The sequence below is a fragment of the Mesoplodon mirus genome (assembly GCF_964341445.2).
Source record: "Mesoplodon mirus genome assembly, chromosome: 4".
NCBI lineage: Eukaryota > Metazoa > Chordata > Mammalia > Artiodactyla > Ziphiidae > Mesoplodon > Mesoplodon mirus.
In genome coordinates, this window is record NC_138979.1 from 181,961,172 (window position 1) to 181,974,174 (window position 13,003).

The 13,003-nt window shown below is 38.5% G+C and overlaps 1 pseudogene across 1 annotated transcript; it reads left to right on the forward strand.

The window, feature by feature from the left end:
* The first annotated feature begins 277 nt into the window (after positions 1-277).
* LOC309802967 (RNA/RNP complex-1-interacting phosphatase-like) lies at positions 278-12,296 on the forward strand (annotated as a pseudogene). Its single transcript has 2 exons — positions 278-311; positions 11,689-12,296. The product of its transcript is annotated as an RNA/RNP complex-1-interacting phosphatase-like (transcript).
* Positions 12,297-13,003: the final 707 nt, after the last annotated feature.

Sequence of the window (13,003 nt, forward strand, 5' to 3'; positions counted from 1 at the left end):
ATGAGGAAACTACAGTGCACACACGTACAAACACACACGCAACTTCTTGTCCATGGGCAGACACAGATTGGGTACCAGCGAATAATGTAACTGGACACAAATTGGATTTAGTCTGTTCCAGGACGCCTTTTCAGGAGCCTTTATTAAAGAAACAATTATTTATGACACTTGTTAAAGATGGTAAAGCAGACCATTCAGGACCATCCTGATTGGTATAGGGATGACAGTGATAGTTTTGTAGTGGAAGAAAGAGAATGGGCTCAATTCTAGATACAGCATGGCCAGGTGGGAATTTATAGCCAAGGAACAAGGTAAGGGTCAGTAGATGGAAAATTACAGGGGAAACATCAGGGGTAGGAGAGGATTCTGGCTAAACCTAGTTAGAAGGAATCTTGCTGAAGACAGGTTGAAGTGATCAGACATCACCTGGAGGATGATGGAGGAACCTGATCAGATTTTGAGGGGGATCAGATATCAAGAGTAGGGGTTTCTTGCTAAATTGACTTAGCAGAGTTCTAGCTAAAATTGGATTTTACAAGGAAGGGCCCAGATGGGCCTAAGAGAAGTTTCAGGATCCTGAATCAAGTTTGGTCAAGCAAAAGAACGTTGTCACCTTGTACATATATGCATACAATATTCCTGTTCAAATAAGTGTGTGGCAGAGAAGCTGAATGACATTTCCTTCATAGAACAGATGAATGAATTAGTCTGTGGCTGGGTTTTCAGGAAGATGGTGTCCAGGAGAGAAAGGGTGATTCTTCTGTTCTCACTGGAGTTGAACAGAATGGAATATGCATTCTTAGGCTTCAAAGCATAGGAGAATGTTGACTCTGCAGCTTTTTTCGGAACACGAGCAGTGAGATGAGAGAATGGCAGACAGCAGTGGGGGAGGTAGAGCCTTGAGAAAGTAGTTCAGATACCAGGGTCACTCTTCTCAAACATTTGAAGGCCTGCTACTGGGAAACAAAGGTCAGCTGGTGTAGCAAGGCTTTGATGAGGAGATGAAGGGCCAATGGACAAAGCCAACAAACACGTGAAAATATATTCATCATCCCTAATCATTAAGGAAGCACAAATCAAAACCACAAGAAGCTATTACTTCACACCCATTAGGATGGCTAGAATTAAAAAGATGAACAACAGCTAGTGTAGGAGATGATGTGGAGTAATTGGAACCCTCATGCCTTGATGGTGGGAATATGGAGCGGAGTGATGAAAATGTTTTGGAATTAGATACTGGTGATGGTTGCACTACTTTGACTTTGTCAATGTACTAAAAATTAATGAACGATACACTTTAAAAGGGTAAGTTTTATGGTGTGTAAATTATGTCAATAAAGCTGTCATTAATTAATTTTTTAAAAAAATTATTTTATACTGGAGTATAGTTGATTTACAATGTTGTGTTAGTTTCAGTTGCACAGCAAAGTGATTCAGTTATACATATACATATATCTTTTCTTTTTCAGATTCTTTTCCCATATAGGTTATTATAGAGTATTGAGTAGAAAAAAATACAAAACAATTATGGGAAAAAGACTAGTTTGCACTTAGAAGAGAGAGCCAAAATCACTTTAAACATATTACCTAAACTAGAGGATATTCTGGGTAGAAGGCTACATGGAGTCACATATTTTCCAGGCCATGCCATTTGCTGTCCCACCAGTAGAACAAGGAATTGACTCTCACTGGGTTTACACACTGTTGGTATGTGTTTTGCTGGGTTAAACAGGTCCTGGTGAGGCTTGGACACAGGACAACTAGAATGAAGACTCCATTGGACAAGTCATGTTCTCAGTTCTTGAAGGTCTAAGCTTGACCTCCAGAACAAATCTGTCTCTATACCATGACCACTGGGCTCTCACCTAAAGAATGAGGAAGAAAAAGGACACTTGAGTTGGAGCTAACTGATGTTGAGCCTTTAAGGCATTTGGGGGTGCTGAGGATGTCAGCCCTCAGTCATCGTGGCCTCTGAGTCAGACAAATGACATGATCAAAATGACCCTTAATCTCTCCATAATTAATTGAGGATCTATAAAAATAGCATAATTGGCAAAGTGTCATAAATTAGCATACTAATACGGTGACCCTCGCTAAGTAAGCAGAATGGATTTACATGTGGGTGTTGTGCTGGGACCCATGGCTGAAAGGCAGATCTGGTGCAGGAGGTATCTGAGCTGCATTATCCCATAGTCGGGCTGCTTTCTTCCAAGAGAAGGATTAGTGCTAATAATTTCTCCCCAGGGAAGCACTATCTAAATCCAGGTTTTTTGCAGAGTCTGTAAATACAGCTAGAGTCCTACTGGGGAGCAGAGTGGAGAGGCACAAGTACGTAGGTCAATCCAAGTCTTTTGTGCACTAACAATGATGGAGAACATTGAAGTTTCCATGTCGCTTAAGCAGTTGTTCTGTTTGTATTGACCAAGTAAGCTAGAAATCCAGGAGGGAGGTGATTTAAAGTATTAGAAGTCAGTGAGACTTCTGGAGCCAAAAAAAAAAAAAAAAGTGTGTTTTCACATAGAGTTGGGTGATTCTGAGTAATGGAAGGAACCTTCTGCACCTTTCTCAGCTTGCCTGGTTGTAACTGGACCTGAGAGCTCTCTCCAACCTTTGTGGCAGCATGTTTGGCCATCACCTATTTTGAGAAACGGATATTCACAAATGTTCATGTTTTAAACGCATCCTCTGATCCAGCTTATTACAAGGACATGTTATTTATGGAAGAGGTCCTGTCTGTAAAACTGCATGGTAGAAAGGAAACATCATAGGCTGTGGCAAGGGGACTTGGACTCTAGACCCAGGCTGGCAACCCACTTTCTGTGCAGATTGAGGCCAGTGACTTCATCTCCTTTACACATGGCACCATATTTAAAATGAGGAAGAGGTTTCTAGGACCCCTTCTACATTAATAATATAAAGTATCTCAAAAGTCATGTCTGAATACCTTGGGGAGGGATGATGTAAAGACGATTTGCAAATCTACTAATAAATAAAGGCTTACTGATGAAAGGAATGTACATTTAGTCTACGCCTAAAGTGCCAGGTTCTCTGTCATGTGCTTTTTCATGGAATCCTCAAAACCATCATGATTTTGGCTGTCATTTCCATCTTTGCATCTAAATCAGTTGGAGCTCACAGAGTTTGCAACTTATCTAAGTTTTTTGGCATCTAGCAAGTAGCAAATGTGGGTCTTTATTCTAAAAAGTTAATAGTAGCAGGTAACATGCGTCAAAACTTCTTTTATGTGTTTGTTATTGTTATTATTAACTCATTGAATCTTTTCAACAACATCATGAGATACGAAGTTTGGTAATTTTACAGATGAGCAAAGTGTTGCTCAGAGTAGGTCAATAGCTTTTTCAAAGTCAATGGGTTAATAAAAAGTTATGAAGAAATATTGCTTTCTGATTGCATGAGTGGATGGATGGATGGATAGATGGTTGAAACAATGAGGAAATTAACTAGACAAGTTTCTGATGAGGCTTGGACAGATAAACCACCCAAAACCCATGGTGGCCAACAACCACTGAGGGGTGATATGATCATGTGCCTCTTCTGTTTCAAAGTCTTAAATGATTCCACATTGTCTGGAAATAAAAAACTAATAAAAAAAGATTCTTCTAAATGGTATATAATAATACTACTACCATTTATTGTTCATGTAGTATATGCTACAAAGAATTAAGTATTTTCTGCACAAGTTGTCTCATTTAATTCTCACAGCTGCACTGTAGAGTAGTAGTATTTATTTTTTGATTTCACAGTAAAGAAACTAAAGGTCATAGAAGCTAACTAATTTAGGCATACACATGGGAATGGGTGGCCACATAATTTATCATCCTAACTGGGATCATTCTGTTAGTGAGAGGGAGATGTGCTGATAATTTGGGGGGTACAACAGGTATAAAAAGGGCTGTTGCACACCTACTGGAGGTATTGTCTTTGTAACTTGGCAGTGGAAAACCTGGGGTGTAAAAACTTTCTCATCCCAGAGTCCATGTTTCCAACCTCTACCCTCCCAGCCTTGCTAAGTCTTCTCTCCACCATTTGCTCCAGGCTGAGCAGCTCTCACCAGTTCCCACAGGGCTGCTTCCATGTCACCATGTTTGATGTGAGCCGTTGCATTCTACGCTGACTTGAACTGCTCATGAGATTCTCCTCCTTTGCATATTCCTCTGTCTGGTATGTCCTCCTTCTCTTCTTTGACAAACTCCCTTTCAGTCTTCAAAACTCCTTCTGTCTGCACTTACCCTGGGAAGACGTCTGTCAATATTGACTTCCCTCTCTCCAATCCCATAATCTTTCTTTGCTGTTCATATCCCTTTTTCCTTCTTTCCCACTCAGTTATGATGTTTCAAGGGCAGACACTCATTGTTGTAACTCCAGGGTCCAGTATGGAACTCACCATTGAATGGGACTAATAATTTTTAAGAAAGGAGGGAAAATTGGAGGAAAAGAAGAAGTATGAATACTTGTGGTTCTAATGGAAATTGAAGATGGATCACTCATTCATTCATTCAACTATTCAATAACGTTTATTGAGCACCTATCATATTCTAGGTGCTGGAATTTCACTGGTGGATAAGGTACGTGTTTCCTAAAAGGGGACAGACAATACATAAACAACCAAATATCAGTCATGAGATTTATGTACCATAAAGGTGTGGCTAAGCATCCTGCAGAAATAGAGAAATCAACAGAATACATTTCAGATACAAGAACACTTGCCCTTTACCTGATAGCCTGAATTTTATAGATGACATTGTGTCACATCCTCAAGGAGAACTTCCCAGTGGAGTTCAACCCTCTTTTTGTAAGATCATTTTGAGGAAGGTAAGATGGGTATTATTGTACCCAATTTGCAGATTCAAAGACAGGAAATGAGAGCAATAAATAGATGGTTCCTAGGTGGTAGAGATTGTGCAAAGGGAGCTGGGATGTGAACTCAGATCTTCTGCTACCATGATTTTCCTAGAAACTCTGATTAATTGGAACAGACTCTACCTGAAAAGTGATTAATGATATCATTTAAAAAATCTTATTTATAGTATTAGAATATACTGATATATAAATGTATCAGTTTTCTGTGGCTGCTGTAACAAATGACCACAGACTTGCTGACTCAAAACAACAGAAAGTGATTCTCTCACAGTTTTGGAAGTCAGAGGTCTGAAATCAGTACTACTGAGCTGAAATGCTCCTTCTGGAAGTTCTGGGAACAATCTCTTCCTTACCTCTTCCAGCTTCTCATGGCTGCCAGTGTTACTTGGCTTGTGGTCACATCACTCCAACCTTCAAGACCAGTATCTTCAAATCTCCTTTGGCTCTGTCTTCACACTGCCTTCTCCTCTATGTGTGTAGTTAAATCTCCTTCTGCCTCCTTCTTATAAGGACACTTTTGATTGCATTTAAATCCTTTTCAGGTAATCCAGAATAATCTTCCTATCTCAAGATCCTTAGTTGAATCACATCTGCAAAGGGCCCCTCTTTGTCATATAAAGTAACATGTTTACTGGTTCCAGAGATTAGGACATGGACTTATTCTGAGGGACCATTTTTCAGCCCACCACAAAAAACTAACTCCTAATTATACTATACTACGACTTGGTAGGTGATAAAGATATTAAGCCATATTTTATCCAATGCTTATACCACCTGGGAGACACCACCTACGATGGCTACAGGCTCTGAAATGGAAGGGAGAGTTTTCAAATCTAGTCTTCTTAAGCTCTGGACTCAGACTTTTTCCACCCCTTTCCATTGAAGGAGTTTTATTAAAACAGTAGTTTTATTTTTGTTTTCCCCTTTTTTCCTGGACCAAAGTCTCTCATGAGTAAAGCATCCCCATTTGCAAAATAAGAAACTTTCCCTCTGGCTACCTGTTCCTTGGATGGAAAGCTGTATTTTTGATTTTGCCCAAGTTTGGGCTCTGTAATAGCGAACTCTGTGTTCTGTTTGTGCAAATTATCCCTGCTGACAGTAATGGGGAAACAGTCTTCTTCCAAGAGAGTTAATAGGTCCCAGTACCAGGGACGGCATCTCTTTGCCACTTTCCCCAGGAGCAATAGGACTGATTTTTTTATTAGCCCAGTGAAGTGCTGGCAAAGGAGGGATCCTTCTCAGTTCTCTTCACCTGGGAATTTCTGGTTCCTGGAGCCTATGTGTGTCTAGTCTTCAGTCAATTAACATAAAGTTCAGCTGAAGGGGTGTGGGGACCCAATTTCTCAGTTCCAGGGTGTTCCAACCTGCTTCAGTCTAATTCCATTGCTATCCTCATTCCAATCAATGCATTTTGTCAAACATAAAGTCAAAGTCAGGTTGCCTTGTTCTGTGAATGATGATTGCTAAATGACATTAATAGTTAAAAGATGCTAATGTTCCCCCAAACGGTCAGGTCTCTGTCTCTTTCTCTTTTTGCTGTCATTTTCATCTTACTGATAGTGTGTGAAAGGTGAAGTCTTTCTCCACCCCAGCTCAAACTTAATACACTGCCCGTGAGTTATTTGTCCCAGCTCCCCAGAGACATCTGAAATTGATTTCAGAGGCTGAACACTCAAATTAGATATTTAAAGCAACGAAGATGAATTTGAAGATAAATCTACCCTGTTGAGGGTCAGAGGACAACTGATGAAATATTTTTTTTTATTCTTAGCCCATAACATGATTCTTTTTCAGCTTGTCATTTTCTGGAATCAATATGCAAATTAAAGAAATGTAGCATTGAGTACCTACCTGTAAGGACTGTGTATCGTCAAGTGTCTATCTAGGTTTGCCTTGAAGCCAAAGTATGTATTTTGCAAGTTGAGTTTGGAACACTGAAGTCTGATGGATTCATGTGGCTTCTAGAACTCCAGCTTCACCTAACTTGTACTGAATTTAATTTCATACCAGCAATGTTATTTCACTTGCTTGTGAGTCACAAACAATTGATTTTGTGCAAGTTTGGGAATCTTACAGGGTGTGATACAGCAAGATGCCCTCTTTTAAACTTTTTTTTAATTAAAAACTATGTTTACAGATTTGTTCATTAGAGACAAAAAAATTCGGAAATAAATGTCCACAAGAATACATCATGGACCAGAGGCAGAGTCTGGATATGAAATACAATGCAGTCAAGGAAAGTAAAATGTGGAGCTCTCTTCATGTATTCCCAGAATTTCCTTTGACTTTATTTATTCTAGTCTATATCTTAAACATGTGCATGGTCATAACTTCTTTCTGGAGAACTGCCTTGTCCTAGATATTTTACTCTTTTTGATGTGAAAATCATTGTAAATTGCAATATTGGTCTGAGAGGTTGTAAAGAAAGGCTTTAGTTTTCCAGTAGAAAAAGGCAGTCCTTAAAGATGTAACACCAACTTTCTGCTGAGAGAAAGACTTTTATTTTTCAAGGCAGAGATATGGGATTATGGGGAGAGAGGATTAGAATTTTGCCTTGACCTTTCTACTCCTGAATGAGACCAGTGGAATTAACTTAACCTCCTGAGATGTATGATTTGTTTACTGCTCCTTAAAGTCTACCTGCTTAAATTCTGCAATTAATTATGGAGAGACTGAAAGTTTAGGTGGGTGATGAGAACATGAGATACCCCCAATCAGATTCAGGTTAACTCAACTGTGAATGTCAACTAGAGGAAGTGGATACAGAATGCCATTTTAAATGGTGCTACATAAAGGTAATTCCTGAAGTTTTTAGAGTGGAATTGCGGAGGATTTTGGAGGCAAACAGTCAATACTTTTATTCTAGGTTCTTTCACATCCTGAGTGGCTTTAGGCTGACAAATTAATGTCTACATTATTAGTAAAGATAAGCTAGACTATGCTTCAGTAACAAATAAGTCCAAAATCCCGGAGGCTTAATAGATTTGTTGCTTGTCATACAATATGTCTATTGAGGGTATGCCTCACATCATCACTGAGGAAACAGGCTCACAAGGGGCTCTCCCATTTGGAGCCACACTGTCAGAAAGCATGGCTTCCCTAGTTGCCATAAAAGAGGAAAGAAAAAAAAATTGCATGCATTTCCTCCCTGTCCGGGCCTGGATATGATGCAAGTCACTTTTGCTCACAGTCCATAGGTCTAACTACAAAAGAGTTGGAAGATGTAGCAGAACTGAAGGAATGCTTGATGCATGTCACTGTCTCTATGCCTCAGTCTCCCAATTATGCAAAAAGAAGATAACAATACCTACCACAAAAGGTTTCTCTGAAAATTAGTGATAAAAATGTTGAATCATCTACTAGGTGCATAGTAAAATTGAGTTATTAATATTGCAACAAAAGACAACTCCAGTGTGGTTCTACTTGTAGAAGTACCTCAATGAATTTGGTTCTACAGAAACATTAGATGAGGGAGACAAGTCTTATTTCATCAAATTCTTTCAAAGTTATCAAGAACTTTCTAGGTGTCAGGCACTGTGCTTAGAGCTGCAGACTATACAAAGGGAATTAAGATTCAGCTGCCAAAAAACGAACTATTGTTAGTCCAGGAAGTGTAAAAATAAGACAAGTGCCCACATAACAGATTATGAAAACAATTAAAGTATATGGAATGTTGCTTAACATCATTAGCTATTATGGAAATCCAAATCAAAACTATGAGATAATACTTCACACTCACTAGGATGGCTATAATAAATAAATAAATTACATATATATGTGTGTGTGTATATATATACACACACACATACACAGAAAATAACAAAAGTTGATAAGGATAAGGGGAGATTGAATCCTGTACTCACTACTGGTGCGAATTTAACATAGAGTTACCATATGACCAAGTAATACCATTCTAAGACATACCCAAGAGAATAGAAAATATATGTCCACAAAAAAACTTGTTCATGAATGTTAATAATAGCATTATTCATAATAGTCAAAACATGGAAACAACCCAAATGTTCATCAGCTGATGACTGGATAAACACAATGTGGATAAATGCAATATCTGTATCATGGGATATAATTTGGCTAGAAAAAGATGAAGTTCTAGTACATGCTACAGCAAGGGTGAAACTTGAAAACATCATGCTAAGTGAAAGAAAGAAAGTAGATTTGTGGTTGCCAGGGACTGAGAGGATGGGAGTGACTGTCAGTGGTTATGGCGTTAATTTCTGGGGTGATGAAAATGTTCTGGACTCAGATGGTGGTGATGGTTGCATAACTCTTATGAATATATTAAAACTATTGACTTGTATAATTTAAAAGTGTGAATTTTATGGTATGTGAATTGTATCTCAATAAAAATTATATGAGAAAAAATAAAGAATTTAAAGGAGGGGGTGTTGTCTGGTTTGGAGAATTTGGTAAGTCTTCATCTGAGGTCAGCCTAAAAGGATAGCAATGATTTTGCAGAGGAACATGAAAGGTATGCAAGGGAAAGGTAAAGTATATGAACACAACTGAGGAAACACCTTTTAAGGGTTTTTGCTTGTTTGGTCCTCCCAATTATCTGCGCCAGATGCATAGGGACAGGACCTTACAAACCATATTTGAATTTCATGATTTCTTATCCATGGTCATGGATGACTGGACCAAAGTAGCCCCATGACTCGAGCTGGGCCAGCTAGATTCTCTCTGTCAAGTTTCTGTTCATAAGACCTGAGATTTCCAGACACTGAGAGGTAGAACCTGAGTCCCAGTGATGGCAGAGAGCTAGATGGAAGGTGGTCTTCAACACACGTTCAGGTTGGCTGTCCTGAGTCCCCTCTTTTGTGTCCCGGTTGCTCAGCATTTCTATGGATCCCATAGAGCCCTCTCCAATAAATTCCTATGTTTTGCTTGGACAAGTTTAAGCTTGCTTCTGTTACTTCAACCAGAAAAAAACCAAACAGTGTGTTCAGCAAACAGTAAAAAAATCAGTCTGACCACAGCTTACAAGGAGATGAATGTGGAAAAGTCAGTTGGGACCTTCTTCTACAGCCTTCTTGGAAACCAGGCTGAAGAGTAAACATTTAATCAGGGGAGTACTTTAAGGCTTTATGACAATGAGATGTCTTATAGACACCATTTAGGAAAATTGATCTGGCACCAATGAGTTAGAATATACAGATTCTCCTCAGTATTGTTTCCCCCTTTCAGTGAACATGTATAGACAGAAGAAGTTCAGTTATGTATGTTGAATTATAAATCAGAAAACAGCAATTGATTTCCATATTAGAACATTTCTGGTTTAACTCATTGTGGAGTTTTAAGTCCAACCTCATCAGTATGTATCCCATGTATCCCTTCCTATGTTCAAAGCACCATGCTGACTATTTACAATCACAAGGCATGAAAATGACATTGACAGATGAATTGACAGATGTCCATCAACAGATGAACAGGTAAAGAAGATAAGATAGATACATATATATGTGTATATATATACATATATATACACACAATAGAATATTACTCAACCATAAAAAAGAATGAAATATTGTCATTTGAAGCAACATAAATAGACCTAGAGATTATCATACTAAGTGAAGAAAGTCAGATGGAGAAAGACAAATATATGATATCACTTACACGTGGCATCTAAAAAATAATACAAATGAATCTATTTACAAAACAGAAACACACTCACAGACATAGAAAACAAACTTATGTTTACCAAAAGAGAAGGGGGGGGGGATAAATTAGGAGTCTGGAATTAACAGATACACACTACTTTATATAAAATAAATAAGAAACCAGGATCTACTGTATAACACAGGAATAATATTCAATATCTTGTAATAACCTATAATGGACAATAATCTGAGATATATAGATAGATAGATAGATAGATAGATAGATAGATATACACATATATACACACATTCAGTTATATATATATAACTGGATATAAATATCACTTTGTTGTACACCTGAAACTAACACAACATTGTAAATCAACTACACTTCAATTAAAAAAAAAACAGTGCTGAAATACAACAATGATTGTGATTGGGTCTGTGCCTCCAAGGAGCTCTCAGATGAGAGTTTACACATGCTCTAGACCATCACTAATATTGTGGAGCGTCCATTACAGGAATGTCTCCATGGTAGAAGGCATGGGATTACACAATGTTCAGTTATTATACTTGTGATCTCAATTCACTGAGTTCTTATCCTTAAGCAGGATGGTTGGCCTATGTGAAGAGGAGGGGACTCTTCCTTGGATCCTCAGCTTTCTGGAGTTTGCACAACTCTTGTTGGAGACACAAAGGCCTGAGTACCCTGTGATTTGATATTTTAATGGAAATTAAGAAAGGAACTAAATTTGTTAAACAGCTTAGTTATAGAAGAGAACTTAGCATTTAGTCTAAATATCCATTCAAAGTAAATATGTGTGATCTCCAAGATTTAAATTCAGACATTTTTTCTTATTTTCTTCCTTCTGTCTTTCTTCTTTTTTTGCTTTCCTTCTAAATAAAGTAAGATGAGTTCCTCCTGCTTTTATCATGTGAGTAGAGTTGAGATATTCTTGGCCTTTAAGCCATGGCAGACATTTTTCATCAGAAATATCTCTTTGTCTAATGTGTTTCTTCACTCTGTATGGAGTAAATTCAAAATGAAATGTTGTGTTAATACCATGACTTCTTTCTGTGGGCTTTGGGAAATGCAGAGTGGTGCAGCTAAATGCACGTTTCAACTCCTGAAACAAAATAAATGGTATGTAAAACTCCACCCAAAATCTCTCCACATTTACTCATTAAGAAGTTTTCCAGCATCATGCCCGCGGGCACTGGGGTCAACGTCGCGGCTTTTCCGGACGTTCGTTGGCCACGAGGAAGGGCGGAAAGGACGTCCGGGAAAGGTGGAAAGACTATCTCCCAGTTGAATAGCGGATACCTGGGACTCGTTTCATTGCTTTCAAAGTTCCTTTAAAAAAAGTTTTGAAAAGAATCTTACTCCAGAAGAATGTTTTTCCCCCTTGGATCTCTTTTAACAAAATCCAAGAACAGAACGAAGCACTTGGGCTGATGATTGACTTAACATATACTCGCCGCTATTATTAGCCAGAGGACTTACCAGAAACTATTCCTTATCTCAAAATTTGTACAATTGGGCATCAGGTGCTAGATGATGACAGTATTTTTAAATTCCAATGTGCTATTAATGGGTTTCTGAAAGAAAATAAAGATAATGACAAACTTATTGGTGTCCACTGTACCCATGGTTTAAACAGGATGGGCTACCACATCTGCAGATACTTGATTGATGTAGAAGGCATGTGGCCAGATGATGCAATTGGATACTGGTGTTTTATCTTTACAAGTTCCCCGTCATTCCATAAGAAAGCTGCTCTTCTTCTGGTTTCATAAGAGATGGTGAACAGTGGTAAAATATCCAGTTTACCTAAATTTCTAGAGTACGCTTCAGGGAGTGAATGATGGGGTGGGATGTTGGGGCAGAGTGAGAGATACAGATTCTGGTGAGACTGAGAGTCATTCACAAACATTACTGGGCTGTGGTGAAGGAGAACAAAAATAAACCAGGTTCCTGCTGGTGGACAGGAAGCCAAAATGAAGAAGAATGTTGTGCAGCTGGGCAGTGTAATTAGGCCCATAAGTGCTGTGTCTTCTGATAGTAATTATGAACAGAAACCAAATAATAATTACTAATAACATGTAGGTTACCAATCCTTGAGAGCTGAGGCAGAGAGAAGGAAAGATGGCATTATACCTTGTCTCTGGTTCATTGAGTTTCCCAGGCTGGGTTGTGACCAATCTTGGGTGAAATCATAACTAAATCATTTTTGCTAAGGTGATCAGCTTTCATGGGGTCCTTTCTCTGCACTCTGTCCAATGATAAAGCCCACTGGTTTATGCCTCCTGGAAAACAGTTATTTCAAAACAGTATAAGTGAAGCATTGATGAAAGAGCCACGAAGAACATGTTTCCACATGGCCTCGCACCTCCTTTACAAAGTGCTTTAAAACATTTTTCATCCAAAAATCAATAAAAGAAAAGGATTGGGATCAAATCCCGTACAGAGGTAGTGTAAGAAAAGAGAGAATAAGGAGCAGAAT